Consider the following 15,407-nt stretch of genomic DNA (forward strand, 5'->3'; position numbering starts at 1 on the left):
GAGGCTGCTCCCCCTCCACCTTGCAGCCACTCAGGCATAGGAACGGGAATGGTGGCCCTGCTGCTTAGTTATTTTAAGTGACACCTAAAGTGCAGACATGGAGGCTGCCTGGTTGCTGTTTCCTTCTCCTTGGGCAGCATACAGGGTCCCCCAGCTCCTGGGGGCCTCTCAGCCGGCAGGATGCAGAACAAACCCTTCTATGCAACCAGAGCCTCAGGCAGAGCAGTTTTGACTGACCCAGGGAAACACTGAGAGGTGATGCTGGTACTTTTCTGGGGGCAGCTGTGTTTTGCCATCAGTGAGAACCTGAGAAAGTTCTCTGACATTCTGCAAGAGACACTGTGACTGGGCAGGGGTGGGGAGATATTCTTTCTGTTTTACAATGATGATATTAAAAAGTAGCAACTTCTTTCTGAAAAGGGTTCCTGATTAATAAACCCCCAAACCCAAAAATGTCCACTGGCATTGTGTCACCTGTGAACAAGCTGTTGGCCAGACTCCCCAGGGACCATTCAAGGTGGCTCCGACACACAACACACGATACCGGACATGGAGCAGCAACTGCCTCCGGAGATGGCTGTGTGCTTGATTTTGTGCTCGGCTTCTCTCTAGCCTTGATTTTTTTTTTAACAGACTTTATTTTTAGAGCAGTTTTAAGTTCACAGCAAAACTGAGCAGAACGCTGAGTTTCCATAAACTCCCTGCCACCCTGTGCACAGCCTCCCCCTGCCCCCTGCCGCACCATCCCGCACCCAGTGGGGTATCTGTGACGATCCTGCAGGGACGCATTGCCACCACCCAGTCTGCAGTCCACTGTGGGGTTGACCCTTGCTGTTGGACGTTCTGTGGGTCTGGACAAATCTATAATGACAAGCCCACCATCGGGCTCTAGGTAGAAACCTCGACTCCACTGCTGCCTCACCTGCTGCCCCTGCAGGAGGGTGGCTCTCCTCCCTGGGACTAAGCTGGGTTTCTGCTCCAGGGACTTTACCATTAGGGACAGGAAGGGGTGCCCAGAATCTGCAAGAGAACTGGGTGGCCCCAAGGCTGCAGCCACAAGCCTCTGTGACCCTGGCAGTCCAACAGGACAGGAGGGTCAGGAGACCCTGGCCTTGGTCAGACAGTGTTGCGTTGCTTGTGCTTGATGGCGAAGGGGCTCCTGAGCTGTGGGGATGCCGTAAGTCCTCCTGGCTCTAACCACAGCATTGTGAAGTCTTTGTTTACATTGGAAATTGTGTGGTTCCTTTCTCAATTCACAGCTCTTCAGCAAATTCTGTGGGGTAAAAAGTATTCTCAGACCACCAGAGGACGCTGGGCCTCCACACTACCCCACACCTGAAGAAGCAGGGTGCCCAAGGATGGCTCTCCTCCAGGCATGGACGGTGAGGGCCATCAGAATCTGTCTGTCATGACCCCAGGTCAGCAAGGGGATATCTGAAAGGAAAGTGACCACAACACTTGGAGCGACCAAGAGATCTTTATTGCAGCAGTGCAACAGAGGAGAAAAGAAGAGGAGAGAGAGAGAGAGAGAGAGAGAGAGAGAGAGAGAGAGAGAGAGAGAGAGAGAAGCACGCGCAAGAGAGAGAGAAAGCAAGAGAGAGAGCAAGAGAGAGGGGCCCGGCAGGAGGGAGTTTTTATAGCCCAAATCTAATGAAGTCTCTGGGTCTGCAAGCTGCCTTGTTGGCACAAGGGGGATTAAGTGTTCGGCCTTGAGCAGGGGGTTGAGTGTTCAGCCTTGAGCGGGGGGCTCGGGCGTTTGGGCGTTTGGGCTTGAAGCAAATAGGTGATAAAGAACCAGACAGAGGGTTTGAGTCGCCAGGTCATCCTGCAGCTAACTTTGTTTGGCATGCCCTGCAGACAGTTTACTCAGCCTGTCCGTACCTAACAATATCCACATATGGAGTGCATGCTCTTCCCTCTGCCACAGGGCCACCCCTGCTTTGGGCCAGGTGAGGACCAGTACCACTGTGACCCCTTCGTTTTCCTGTCTGCCCAGCTCAACCCTCGTGGGAACCTCTCACCATCCTCAGCTACTCACTCCAGTTGGATTATAATTAAAATAACAGCAGCATGTTTAGTATGCCCTGTGAGAAGTTCTTCCTACGCCATCATCTCTCTCTCTCTCTGTCCTCAAAGCACTGCTCAGAGAAGCTATTGGTGATGTTATTTTTCAAGTGAAGGAGCTGAGGTTCAGAGAGGCTCAGGAAATGCCCAAAGGCCCACAGCTTATAGGACTCAAGCCCAGCTGGGAATATAGGCCACTTCCATGGTGGCCGGTGGGGATGCATATGAGGAAGCCACCAGAAAAGAGCGCTGGGTCCTGTCCAAATCCATCGCTCCCAGCTCGGCTGTATGAGCCCACCAACAGGAGCCATCTGTCCTCCCTTGCTGGCAGCTCTCCAGAATAACACAGGTGTCTCCCCATTATGAATCCGGCAGGCGTCAGTGTTCTGGAGTAGGGGGGAGCCATCACAGCCCCGCCCGAGCAAGCGCAGAGGGAAGGGTCAGCAGGAAGCGTCACCTGTGCCAAGGAATCACAGCTCTGCCCTGGCACGGCTTGGCGAGGAGACGGTGTCAATCCCACTGCACAGATGGGAATGCTGAGGCCCACGAGGCCACTTTGCCCATTTCCCCAGGGTGGCCGTCCTGTCCCCAGCCCAGGTTTCATCCGCTAGTCCTCAGGCCAGCAAACCTTTTCTTAAGGGGCCAGAGAGCAAATGGTTGACCTTGAGAGCCATGTGGTCCCTGTTATCACTACTTGACTTCACTATGTCCTCATGGCACAAAAAACAACCACTGAGGACACCTGAGCAGAGGGTCACAGCTGAGTGTGGACACATCTGTACTTATAGGAAGGAACAGCGACCACATTCACCCTGGTCATAGTGTTCCAGCCCCAGCCCAGGCCACTCTGGTCTTGGAAGTCAGAGCCCCTGACGTGGTAGGTGCACTCCCCTGCAGCTGTTTGCAGGGCTGAAGTGTGACTCAGATGACCTCTGCAGGCCTGTGATGGGTCCCTGTACCTGATGGCTTCCCTGCTGACCGGGCACCTCACTCAATAGTCCAGCAGTCGCAGACACCTCTCTTGGCCGCCAGCGCCCTTCCTCCTCCTCTCTTCCCAGAATTGCTGAGTTGGGGTGCAGAACTGCTCAGACCATCCCGGAACCCGCACTTCATTCCATCTGTCAAGCAGCCTCCAGCCTCTTGGAGCAGCCATTCTGCACTGGACAGGAGAGGACAACTTGCCAGAGGGTCACCGTTATTCACAGCAGTGGCTGTTAATGGCTCTTGGCATATGGAGCAGAGTGTCTATGACTCTGCTGCTGCTGTCTGCCAGGAAGGAGACGCAGGGTGAGGGCTCAGGCCTGCCTTGCCCAAGCCCAGCTGGGACGAGGCCACATACAGGGCCTCTGGGCAGGGGACGTGGCTTCACAGTTTCAGGAACCTAACCATGAAAGAAGAAGCCACCTGTGGAGGATTCCTCCGCGTCCAGGCAGACACATGGCCAGCACCCCCAGCCTGCTGTCACCATACGGGAGAGACGCTCACCTTCTCCCCTGAGCCAAAGGGCTCATCACACAGAGAGGCCTGTCTCCCCACCCCGCCCTGCGGCTCAGGGGAAGGGGCTTGTGGTCAGAACCTACTCGAGCAGCACTGGGACCTGGCCCTAGGCTCTGGCCATCTTGAACAGAAAGAGAATTTATTTCTCCAGTTCTCAGGAGAAGGATGCTGCCCGTGGTGGTTCTGGGCAGGTGTCTATTCCAGATGGTGATCGTCAGCTACAGCTGGTTGCCAGGGTAGCCAGGTCCCGGGTGGGAGGCTTCCCCCAGAAAATGGGGCTGACTTGGGGTGGCTCCTCACATGTGTCTGCAGCTTGTACACATATTAATCAGGGGTCTCCAGGGAAGCAGTCCAATAGGGTATGTATGTAGACATACGTAAGAAGGGACTTATTGTAGAAATTGGTGCCTGTGGCTAGGGAGGCCAAGAAGCCCAGGTTCTGCTGTCCACAAGCTGGAGAACAAGGAAAGCTGGCCATGTGGCTCCATCTGAGAGTGAAGGCCTGAGAACCAAGGGAGTCAATAGTATGACTCTCAGTCCAAGTCCAAAGACCCAAGGGCCTGAGTCTCTGCTGTCCAAGGTCAGGAGAAGGTGGAATCCCAGCTCAGCAGAGAGCATATCATCCTTTCTCCACCTCTGTGTTCTGTCCAGGCCCTCGACAGATTGGATGATACCCACCCATGCTGGAAGGCCAATCTTCTTTCCTTGGTCCACTGATTCAAATGCTTATCTCTTCTGGAAATATCCTCACAAACAAAAACAGAAGAAGCTGGCCGAGCTGTCTAGGCATCCCTCAGCCCCATCAACTGACACGCAAAAATCAACCAGAGAGTGGAGCAGGGGTCAGGGCTGGGTCCTCATCTCAGCTCTGCAGACAGCTGGCAACCGGACCTTGGCCTCAGCTTCCCCATCGTGTCCTCTAGACATCCTGTGAGTCTGTCACAATGGGCAGCACGAGGGACACTGGCCTCTGCATGGAAACTTTTCTGGGTCCCTGGGGTTCCTGGCCGTGACTGCCCTGGACTAATGCACTGGTCAAGGACATCACACCTGACATGGAGGCCTGGTTAACCTGGCCCGGAGTCACACTGCAGGAGGCAGCCAAGTGACCACAACACAAAGAGTCCAGGCTCAGAGGCCACTGGCTTCCCCATGGTCCAGTGGACACACCCAGAGCCCCCACATTCTGTGTGAGGAAGGTGGCTGTTTTCCAGCTGCACCCCTTCGGCCCTGGTGTGACTCTTCCAGTCCCAGTCTTTCAGTCTCCCACCCTGGGATAGGGCAGAAGATCAGACTGGAAGAGGAGCCAGCCAAGGAGCCCCTTGTGCTGGGCACCTTGCCAGGGGGCTTTACTTACTGTCCCCAGTGCAGAGGGGGACTCTGCAGTTCCCAGATGTTCTGTCACCTGCTGCTGGGGAGGGCCTGGGCTTGAGCTCAGTCCAGCTGATGCCAGAAGCAAAGCTTTTCCAGCTCACCACGCTGCCTCCCAGACAGGAGCAGATGCCAAGCAGGTGAGACTTTTGCTGCTACACACACCTGTTGGCCAGAGCTTCTCAGTTGGCCTGGGGACATGGAGTGCCCATTCCAACTCCAGATAACCCCAACTGACCAGTGAGAACCCCTCCTCCAAGGGTGCTCCCACTTCTGGGCCCAGAAGTGAATGCTCCCTCTCTCTGTGATATCTTCCTGTCCCTCTCTGCAGCCCTGAGCATGTCCTGGCTCCCAGGGGTCCTCTGGTCCAAGAGCTCATCTTTATAGAAACAGAGTCCATAGCACATTCAGACCCATAATGAAAACAACATTGGGTCCCAAACAGTAGAAGAGGGCCACGGGTGGCCTGACTCAACTTCTGGGGGTGTGTTTACAGCGGTGTATTTAAAGCAAGTACTTACAGTTGCACTAAGGCAATTTCCATTCCTCCAGGTCACTTTGATGTGGCCTTGCCATGGGGACAGTCAGCCTGTCAGGATCTTGGCAAGCCAAGCCGTCTTGTTGGGTGAAGCCAAAAGACCAATTAAGAAATTTGATTTGAAACCCCAGTCAGCTCACTTAGGAGAAGTTTCCTTACCTCCTGTAATAATATAAGCAGGCTAAGTGTGTTACCCCCCTCCACTCTGCCCACTCTGCCCTCCCCAGACGTCCTCAGAGCTTGGTCCTCCAGCCACCAACAGACTATGGCTAGGAACTCTTAGAAATGCACATTTCCAGGCCTTGCTCTGGGCTTCCTGGGTAAGAAACCTGAATGCGGGTAGGGGAAGCACCCCGGCATTATCCAGTCTGCTACGGATATGGGAAACAAATGTGTGCACCATCACGAGACACCCCTCAAGACAGCCAGGGTGGCAGGGTGCTGCAGTGGGAAGGCCCTGTTAACTAGAAGGCTGTGAGTTCAAATCCAGCTCCATCAGTTTTCCAACTGTGTGGTCTTGGGAGACTTGGCTAACTTCCTCAACTGTCCATTTTTTCATCTATAACTTGAGGATCTTGGTCTCTGCCTTGTCCTAATCTTGGTGAGAAGTCAATATTCTGTGGCTACAAAAATCCTGGAGCATCTAGCAGTACCAGCATTTAATAGTCACCTGTTTACATCAGAATATCTCATGGCTTGGTTAGCAAAAAAAAAAATCACCCAAGCCCAAGACCCCAAGGGGAATCAGTGAGCCTCACTGTTAGGATCTGTGGACGCTGGGGTCCAGAGCCTTCGGCTGCTCTTCTCAGACTGCGACCCTCACCTGGCAAGGCTGTGACAAATGGAGGTTCCAGAGAGTTGCCCTCAGGGATTCTGACTGCAGCAGGGCTGGGTCCAGGAAGCTGCACGTGGATGACATTTTCCAGATGATTCTGAAGTAAATGGGCTGCTGAGCTCACCTGAGAAACAGCACACCTGGGAGCCCTTAGGTCAGGCCCATCATGTACAGAGGATGGGCACGTGTGTTCTGAGGGTGGTAAAGTACCACAAACAGTGGCTTCAAACACCAGACCCTTCCACACAGTTGTGGAGGCCGAAAGTCAGGATCTGAGTCCAGATCTAAGGGCTGCCAAGCCCAGCTCTTTCTGAGGCTTCTTGGGAGCAAGCTGCTGTGCTCTTGCCAGTTCCTCATGGCTCCTAGGGGCTCTTGGCCAGGGGCAGCATGGCATCTAGTCATGTGACAGTGAAGGGAAGCCATGGCCTAGCAAGTACCAGACTCTTGGTACTGTCTGCCACCCAACAGTTCTTCTTCCTGAGAAGTGTGCACGTTCGTTGCAGCTGTCCAGAGGGATGGGTTGTCCATAAGTACTGGGCAGATGGCCTCCCGGAGAGGACTGGCAGACTCTGGATGGCAAGCCAATAGGTGGCCAAATGCTGCCCTTCCCCAGCCAGCTTCATGGCACCAGAGATTCTCCCGTGGCACCTTGGCAGGGTCCATGCTTGCTGGGCTAGCCACTCCTCGAGGTCTTCCTGCAACCTCTGGTTGAGCAGGCATTTTAATCACCGAGAAGGTGACACTGGCGCTTCTTACTCAGCAAGCGTCTGTTGAACGCACACTTGTGCTTGACGCCCAACAGAGGGTGAGTTCCCTGGTCAGTTCAAGCTGCCATGTGAACATTTTTCTCTGGAAGGCCTCATGACTTTGCCACCTCCTCAGAGAGGGCTGAGTGACAGGTGGTGGCTTTCCTGCCTCAGAATCCCCTGGAGGGCAGGGCACATGGATAGGGTGGAGCCTTTGTTTCTATGCAGTTCTGAGGTGAAACAATTGCTGCCACCGAGGGACCCCATCCAGAGACGCTGTTCTGCAGGGTTCTCAGCTGGGTGTTGTGAAACACAAACTCCCACTTCCTAGCCCACTCCACCACATCTTCCAGGAAGAACCTGAGAGCCCCAGACAGGTGGGACCCTCAGGGGTTTGGGACAAAATTGTTCCCAACAGGGGAAGGGGAATGACTGTTCTCCAGGGGATGGATGCAATGCCTGGGGACAACTTTGGTTGGGGGAGGTGCTACTGGCATCTAATGGTGGAGTCATGATGCTGCTAAATGCCCTACAACACAGGAAGCCCAGCCCAGACACAAGTCAGCCCTTCCGAGGTTGAGGAGGCTGCCCCGCAACCCTGCCTCCACCTCCCCTGATCTGGCCTCAATGCTGGCTGTGCCCAGGACTGGGCACCAATGCATCCTCTGCATGCCGTGGCACATCTCCAGCAGGAGCCCCAGAACTTTATCTTCCTAATGCCTGGCCTCAGCCTACGCCTTGGTGGAGCTTTCCTTGGCCTTCCAGCCTGTGCCCCACAAACGCTCTGCACCCCAGCCCTTCTGGGAGAGTGTACAGATGTTGTTAGGAACCCCTGTAAAGGCAGCCCTGTGACACGGGACCGGGGGCTTGTTACTGTCCTATCTGGAGCCAAGGGCACTGTCAGGGAAGAGGTGAAAGGAGGCGGACACCCAGGTCCTAAGCAGAGTTCAATCCTCAGGGACTCCTGCAGATACATCGGGGGCTTGGCAGCATCTGATACTAGATCCCAAGTTTTGAGATGAGGCTCCTTTCCCTGTTTTTCTGGTAGATGAGACTGTAGCCTTTGCAGCTGTGCTGGTGAGCAGGGCCTGAGTAAGCCTGCAGCCTCTGCAGCCAAAGGGGTGGCCGCTCTTCATGGCGGCCACACTCTCCAGTGCTGCAGCAGACGCCAAGGGCTCACCTGGAATTGATTCTTTCTGGGCTCCTGACAGACCACGATGAATAAGTGTAAGGGTGGATTCATTAAAGAACGCCAGGTTTTCTTGGGCAGTGTGTGCCTGCCCCCTCTAGGGTTTATATAGCACTTGGGTCACTGCTCTTGGTCCAAATTTATGCTAATTAGGGTTTGGAAAGGTACTAACCCTATTGGTCAATTCTGGAGTCCCACCTTCCAGTCAGCACTGCCCACTTCTGTTTTCTTGTGGCAGGTCAGAAGCAGGAGGCTGAGGTCGTGGGATGGGGCTGAGCGCTGTGTGGAGCCAACTTCTGCAGCAGGCAGCTGAACCCAGGCCTAGGCACCAAAGAGTGACCAGTTGGAGCCTTGGCTTGCCTCGTGCTTGCATGATGGGCTCCACACATCCGCAGGCTGTGCTCACCTGGGCCCCAACCCACCCCATCCGCCACTCAGCTGCTCTATGGCTACTAGTGGCAGGGACCAGTAGGCAGGCTGTGTGGGTTGGCGTTAGGGGCTGTGGGGGCAGGTGCTGCTGCTGCCCACTGTCCTGTGCCTTTTAGAGATCTCCCATGAATTGCAGCATTTGCTGTGGCTCAGTTCCTGTGTCTGAAGTCGGATGTCACCATAGTGACCCCAGCCAGTGAGCTTTTCATACACACACCTCCCACTTCAATGCACTCTTTTATCCAAATCCCTCTCTAATCAAAGACACTGGAGAAGCTACACCGAGAAGCTCCTCTTCATCCTGATCAAAGGAACAGTCTCTATTCACAGTCTTCTCCCGGGTCCAGAAGGAGAACAATTGGGTTTTGTCTTTGTTCCTTCTTGCACACCACCCTAATTTCCTGTTGAGCACGACAGGTGAGATGAGCCATGTTTTTGCCCTTTGATCAGGAAAAGGGGCTTGGAGCAGGAGGAGGAGGGTAGTGAGAACCATCTCCAAAGCCTGGTTGAGCATCCTCTTGGCCAGAAAGCACCTTCTGGCCAGAAGAGAAGACTAGAGCGCCAGTGGTCAGAAAGACGGCGGGGGTTTCTAGACAGCAGGGAGTAGCAGCCAGAAGCTCTGCTGTCTGCACAGAACAGACATGGCACCTGCTGGCCAGAGAGCAGCCACCTGTACGGTCTCCAAAGGCAGTGCTCACAGAGCCTGAGGGTTGGCTTACTGATAGGGGCCACTTAAGGCAGAAGTTAGCAGCAGAGACTGGTAGGAAATTGCCAAAAGAGAGGTGCTGGATAGGTGGTGCCACTTCTTCAAAATGTGAGTCATGCAGTTACTATCAAACCCGTTTGTCTGCCGGCTTTTATTGGAACTTATGGATTGGAATGGACAGGCTGATGTCAAAACAATGTGACCCTAGAGAGTGTGTATGCATGTCACGGTTTGAGAGATTTTCTGCTATGCAGTCAAGGTACAGCTTCCAAGCTTGGCTTCGCTTTCATTTCTTAAACCAAAGAAGAAACTCAGCCCATGGGTCTTTAGACATTTGGGGGCTTACACTTTATTCACCACTCTTTAAGCCTTTCCAAAAAATTATCCATAACCTGACATAAAAAATGGGATTCTGGAGCTCGTTCCAAAAGAGGAAAGTCAAAGAATATTTGAGCATATTATATATAATCAGATCCCCACCCCACAAGTTGCCTACTCCTGGGGATTAACACTCCCACAGTGTGCTCAGCCATACCGCTGCTTGCCTGCTGTGCAAAGGCCCTGCGGCAGGGGCAGCACCCTGCCCACCCCCTTGCAGCTCAGCTCCCCCTCCTTGAGGCCTTCCGTGGATGGGAACAGGACCTCTTGTCCTGACAGCCATAGCAACACCACACACAGATCTGGCTGCTTCAGCGGGCCTGTGCCTGCTTCTGTGGTAAGTCAGGCAGCTTCCCCCTCTCCTTTCTTTTCAAAATGAGAAAGACATTATCATTTAGAGCAGTTTTAGGTGTTATGCTCGAATTCGGGACCCCCAAAAGACCACCAGAGACCAAGATCGATGTAAACAGCAAAGAGATGTTTATTGCGAGCTAGCTCGGTCCTCCGCGCGCGTGCACACACAGCAACTGGTGATACTGAGAGGCCCTGAGCCCAGGGTTTGCAACAGTTTTATACATTCTTTGGAGAAGGCAGGGACCCCCCACATACATCATAGCATCTCTTAGCAAATCATCACACACCACAGGAAAATCAAATAACAACTCTAAAACATGGTTAGCACATTCACTGGCAGGAACAAGTTGTCTAGGGGTGATTGGTCAGTACAAAAGGGGTATTCATTTGAACTGATTAGTTTAAGCCAAGAGGGGTGTATGTGCTGAACTACATGGTTTCCCAACATGTTATCAACCACCATAAACTATTGGGAGGGTCTTCTGGCATCCCAGGTATTTCCCTGTCTCATGCTGATTGGTGGCTGCTAGGGGGTTACCATGGGTCTCCACCTAGCCAGACTGAGTCAGGGACACCTGGTGCAGCAGATCTCTCCTGTTATTTGTAGATAAACAACTTAGCAGGGTGGGAATGTGCCTAGGAGTGCTCTGTGGGTCTTTCCAAGGACAAAGGTGATGTCCCTTCCTTGGACAGGCTTTGCTCTGAGGTAGAGGCTGGTTTTTCATAGGTTCACTGAAAAACTGTGCAGAAGGTGCTGAGAGTTCCCCCATAACCCTGGCCCCATTCACACACAGCCTCTCCCCCAATGCAGCCCGCCACCCAGTGCCCTCAGCCCCACCCAAGGACAGTCTCAACGGTGTACCTTCATTGGCTTGGACAGGAGTACAGAGGCAAATGTCCACCACTGCGCAGCATGTGGAGTAGCCTGGCTGCCCTAAGCATCCTCTGCCCTGCCCACTGGTCCCTCCCCACTTCCTGGTAGTTACTGAGCCTTAGGCCATCTCTGCAGTTTTGCATTTTCCAGAATGCCCCAGGGGACTGCCCTCTCCTTCACATGAATATGCCAGGCAGGCAGGACCAGGTCTCCCATCTCCAGCCTCCACATTCCCCTGCTGCCATGCTCATATCTTCTCTCCTGACCTGGGGAGCTGAGCACCACCTCTCACATCAGGTTTCCAGACCTGGGGAGGACAGACCCACAGCAATGGTTTCTGGGAAGGGAAGAACTTCAGGGTACGTTCTGATTAGGCTGAAGCCCTGTGAGCTCACTGCCCAATCAAACCCAAATTCTTAGGGGAGCAGGCTGACCTCCATCGCTGACCCTGGTGTCCTTTTAACGTTGAGCTAAAGCACGTGCCAGGGAAGGAGCCCAGGGGCACAGCATGGGGGTCTCAGATTTTTACCAATTATAAAAATAACTTTTTATAACTTTACCACTTACAAAAATAACTTTGCAATTTGGTGTTCAATTCAAGAAGGGAATAAAGGGAAGGGAGTGGTCTGGAGCAGAGAGAAGCATAGCTGCTCTCTGCCGTGGCGGGGAGATCTCTGGGACGTCAGCAGCGCAGTCCAGGAGACTTCCATAGAACGAACAGCAGAAGAAAAATGTTTCTTCCCTCCTGGCTGCTCCTCCTTGGTGCCCTGACCTTGAGTTGTCCCAGACTCACTGCAGGGAAATCCCAGCAGTTCAGTGGTGGCCCTCTTGGCTCTGGCCTGCATGTTTGAACTTGATTTCTGCAAAGGAATTTTTTAAATCTGCTTTCAAGTTCTAGGTAGAGAGTGAGTTATAAGAGTGCCTGGGTCAGAAACCACAGTGTGTAGCTCTAGTTCTGCGGTTTCTCAGTTCTGCAGGACTGCAAATGCTCAGTTCACCACTCTGGGTCTCCTTGGCTCCCCTCCTGGGCTGACTCATCACACTAGAGCTTCTGGGGTGGACTCAGCCCATCCATTTACTGGTGGAGGGAAGGCTTCCTTGACCTTCAGCTCTACAATCCTCCCTGAAGAAGGAGGGGGCAGGAGGAGGAAAGGGGGAAAGATGTCACTTGTGCCTAGTGAGTATAGCTCAGAGCTCTTCTCATGGCTGGAGGGTGGCCCAGGTGGTGGTGGCCCAGGGTAGAGGCCAGTGTCCCCCCAGGACTTCAGCCTGTGCACACATAGCCCCGCTATGCTTCTCCATGTGTCTGGTTAGGACAGCCAACAGCACTGAGGAGGGAATCCTCCTCAGGCCACTGTCTATTTAAGTCCTAGTGCTGCGACCCTTCACCTCTGGTCCTTAGTTTGTGCTTTGGCCACCATCTGCCACAAAGGCACCCAGGGCTGGTATGATCCCATGCCATTCACAGATCTGCAGAGTGAGGTGTTATGGACAAGAGCATCGGCACACCCGGGCCAGGGAGAGGAGCAGGCAGTGGGCACTGCAGTTCCTTTCATCAGCTTTAGATGGTCTATTTGTGCTTGTACCGTGGACAAGTCAATGGTTACCAGGTAGAAAGGGCAGCACAGCCAAGCACTCGTGGCCATCACCCAGCTGCAGCGATTAGCAGCTCGGGACAGTCTCTGCATCTCCACCCTCCATCCCTCCTCCACAGAAGGTGGAAGAAGACCCCAGGAGTCAGATCAGTGCTTGTGAAGTGTTTCTAAACGTAGTTCTGAAAAATAAGAACAAGCATTCTCTTTTGAAAAATATTATCACAGAGGCACTAATAGAAATTGTAAAAGTGTTACCACCATTATCAGAATTTTCTCAGTCATCTCATAATTTTTTTTTTTACAGTTTGCATCATAACCTAAATAAGACCCATGTTCATGTGTTTAATTGATGGGTCTCCGACATGTCTTTAATCTATAGGTACCCCCTCGTTTTAAAAAATATATTTGTTGAAGAAAATAGTTCATTTGTCTTCAGAGTTTCATAAAATCTGAATTATGCTGATGGCATCTCTATGGTATACTTCAAGGTATTCTTCTGTCCTATACGTTTCCTGTGAATTGATAATTAGATGTGCCAGATAAAAGCTCATTTAGATTCTGGTCTCATTCTGGTTTCTCATTTCTTTAGTTTTGATTGTTTTCTTCTTTTCTTTCTTTATTTCTTTTTTTCTTTCTAGGACAGTTCCCATGTGGTTCCATGCATGTCCATCACAAGATACATGTTGTCTGATTATCTATTTATCTATCCAGTTTTCTAGCAGATACTCTTTTGTTCCTCTATTAATGAATTACTTGAACCATGGGCTCACCCGAGTCTACAGAGATAGTGCCATTTGATAATTTCTTCATTTTACTAACTGGAAAAACTCCAGATCAAGAAGCTTCCCCTCATCAACTGAGTGATTTACCAGAAGTCCAGATCACACACGGATGGTGGCAGAAACCAATTCCTTCCCCCTTTTTTTTTTTTTTTGTTACCAATTTAAAAATAGTAAGTTAGTGTCCTCATATCTTCCAAGGGCAACCTATAAGTTTTCTCCAAGGGTTTTCATAAATACCTGCAGATATGTCCTGAATATTCTCATTCTTGACACTCATCATCCCTGATGGTGTCCAGCTGTCCCTTCACTGGCCAGAGCAAGATCCTGGAGGTCGGGCCTCGCTCCTTTTGGGTCCGACTCTTTGACAGCCTGCTTGCTCTCCCGTCTTCCTTCTTCCTCCCACATCCCATCCCAGTGTGACAGCATGATCCAGATAGAGTCACCTTGCACATTCACCACCCTGGACCCAGAATTAGCCCTTCTCCTGAGAAGCCCCATGTAGGAAACAGCACTTGGAGACCCCTGCCCGGGTGCCAGGGAGGACCTTGCTTTCCGCACCGCGTCACATGGTTGTGCCCTGGCTTGTCACACTCCCTGTGGGTGCACAGATGTCTGTGTGTTTTTTGAACTAGTTGCCAGAAGTGGGGTGACAGGAGTAAAAGGTAAATGCACACATCATTTTGCGGGACAACGCCACGTTCCTCTTATGGGGACCGTACCATGTCATATTCTCACCAGCAATGACAGAGCGCCTGTTGCCCCAGAGCCTTGCCAATTCCAGGATGCTGTCAAACGTTTGAGTCTTTGCCAGTTGCCAGTTTGATTGATGAGAAACAGCACCAGTACAGTTTCATTTCTCGTTTCTCTTATGAGCGAGACTGAGCTTGCGGTTAAGGGCTATTTGCATTTCTTGCTCTATGCCAGTCTGTTCTTGTCTCTAGCCAGTTTTCTAACAGATACTCTTTTGTTCCTCCATTTTTTATACTCTTCTATGTTGGAAATATTGACCCTTTGAGTTGTGATTTAATTTTCCCCTCAATGTATTTGCTTTTTATTCTTAAGATGTTTTTAACAGTGAAAATGATTTTTGCAATGTATCACCTTTATCAGTCACTTTGATTGCTCCTGGGTTGTGAGGGAAACGATCATCATGGGGACACCCATTCTGTGTGAAAACCCAAGGAAACCAGGACTTGACAGGACCTGGACTCTCGGGGCGCGCTGCATAAGTAGACTTCCTTTCTACAAAAATACTACTGTCCCCTTGGCCCTGCTGACAGAGTCATCGAGAGCTCCCCATCTTTTTTTCAGATGTATTGAGGTAGAATTGACAAATGTAATTTGTATACATCCGTGTTGTGCAGGGTGAAGGTGCGACACAGGTGCACGTGGCAGAGTGACTGCCTGTCAGGGTGGGCCATCACTCGTCCCCCCACAGCTGCTGCTCCCTGTCTTCACGTGGCAATGCTGCGTATCTTCAGCCAGGGGAGCAACAGCCGTGCCATGTGGCCCCTGCACCTTAATAACGCTCGCTGATTTTGACCCGGCGTATTTTTGTCTCATATTCATCAAACTGACTATTCCCACACCAAAAACCAGGTTGCAGTCCATCACGGTCCCTGAGAGCGCCCACCCACGTCTTTGTCCACATGGCCACTCCCTTGTTTGACCTTCCTCTCTTGAATGTGTACTTGTGCTAGGAATAAGCAAAGCGGTGTATAATTAATTCTTTTTACTTAACCTATGTTCACTGATATTTTAAAAGATGTATCAGCTACAACAAAAGGAACACTCAACCCAAGCCCACATTGGTTGATTTCTAGGCTATGTGTTAGATGTTAGGAAAACACATCCAGTTGCTTAAAAATGTTGCTTTTTGCTAATTTATTCTCTGCCATCCAAGAAGACAGGTGTGTTTGTTTGTTTGTTTGTTTTTAAGGCTGAAGTGCTCCTTCAGCTGTAGCCTTGACCATCAGTAGTTGGATCATTTCCTTGCTGTCATTATTAAATTGCTGAACTTTTCCCACTTTCCATGGAAAATGGAATATT

At 51.7% G+C, this 15,407-nt stretch overlaps 1 protein-coding gene across 1 annotated transcript in view; it reads left to right on the plus strand.

The window, feature by feature from the left end:
• Positions 1-15,407, plus strand: part of Slc35f3 (solute carrier family 35 member F3) — a 248,490-nt gene that overhangs the window by 127,570 nt on the left and 105,513 nt on the right. The window lies entirely within an intron of this gene.

This window comes from Callospermophilus lateralis, chromosome 13 (genome assembly GCF_048772815.1).
Source record: "Callospermophilus lateralis isolate mCalLat2 chromosome 13, mCalLat2.hap1, whole genome shotgun sequence".
In the NCBI taxonomy this organism is placed as follows: domain Eukaryota; kingdom Metazoa; phylum Chordata; class Mammalia; order Rodentia; family Sciuridae; genus Callospermophilus; species Callospermophilus lateralis.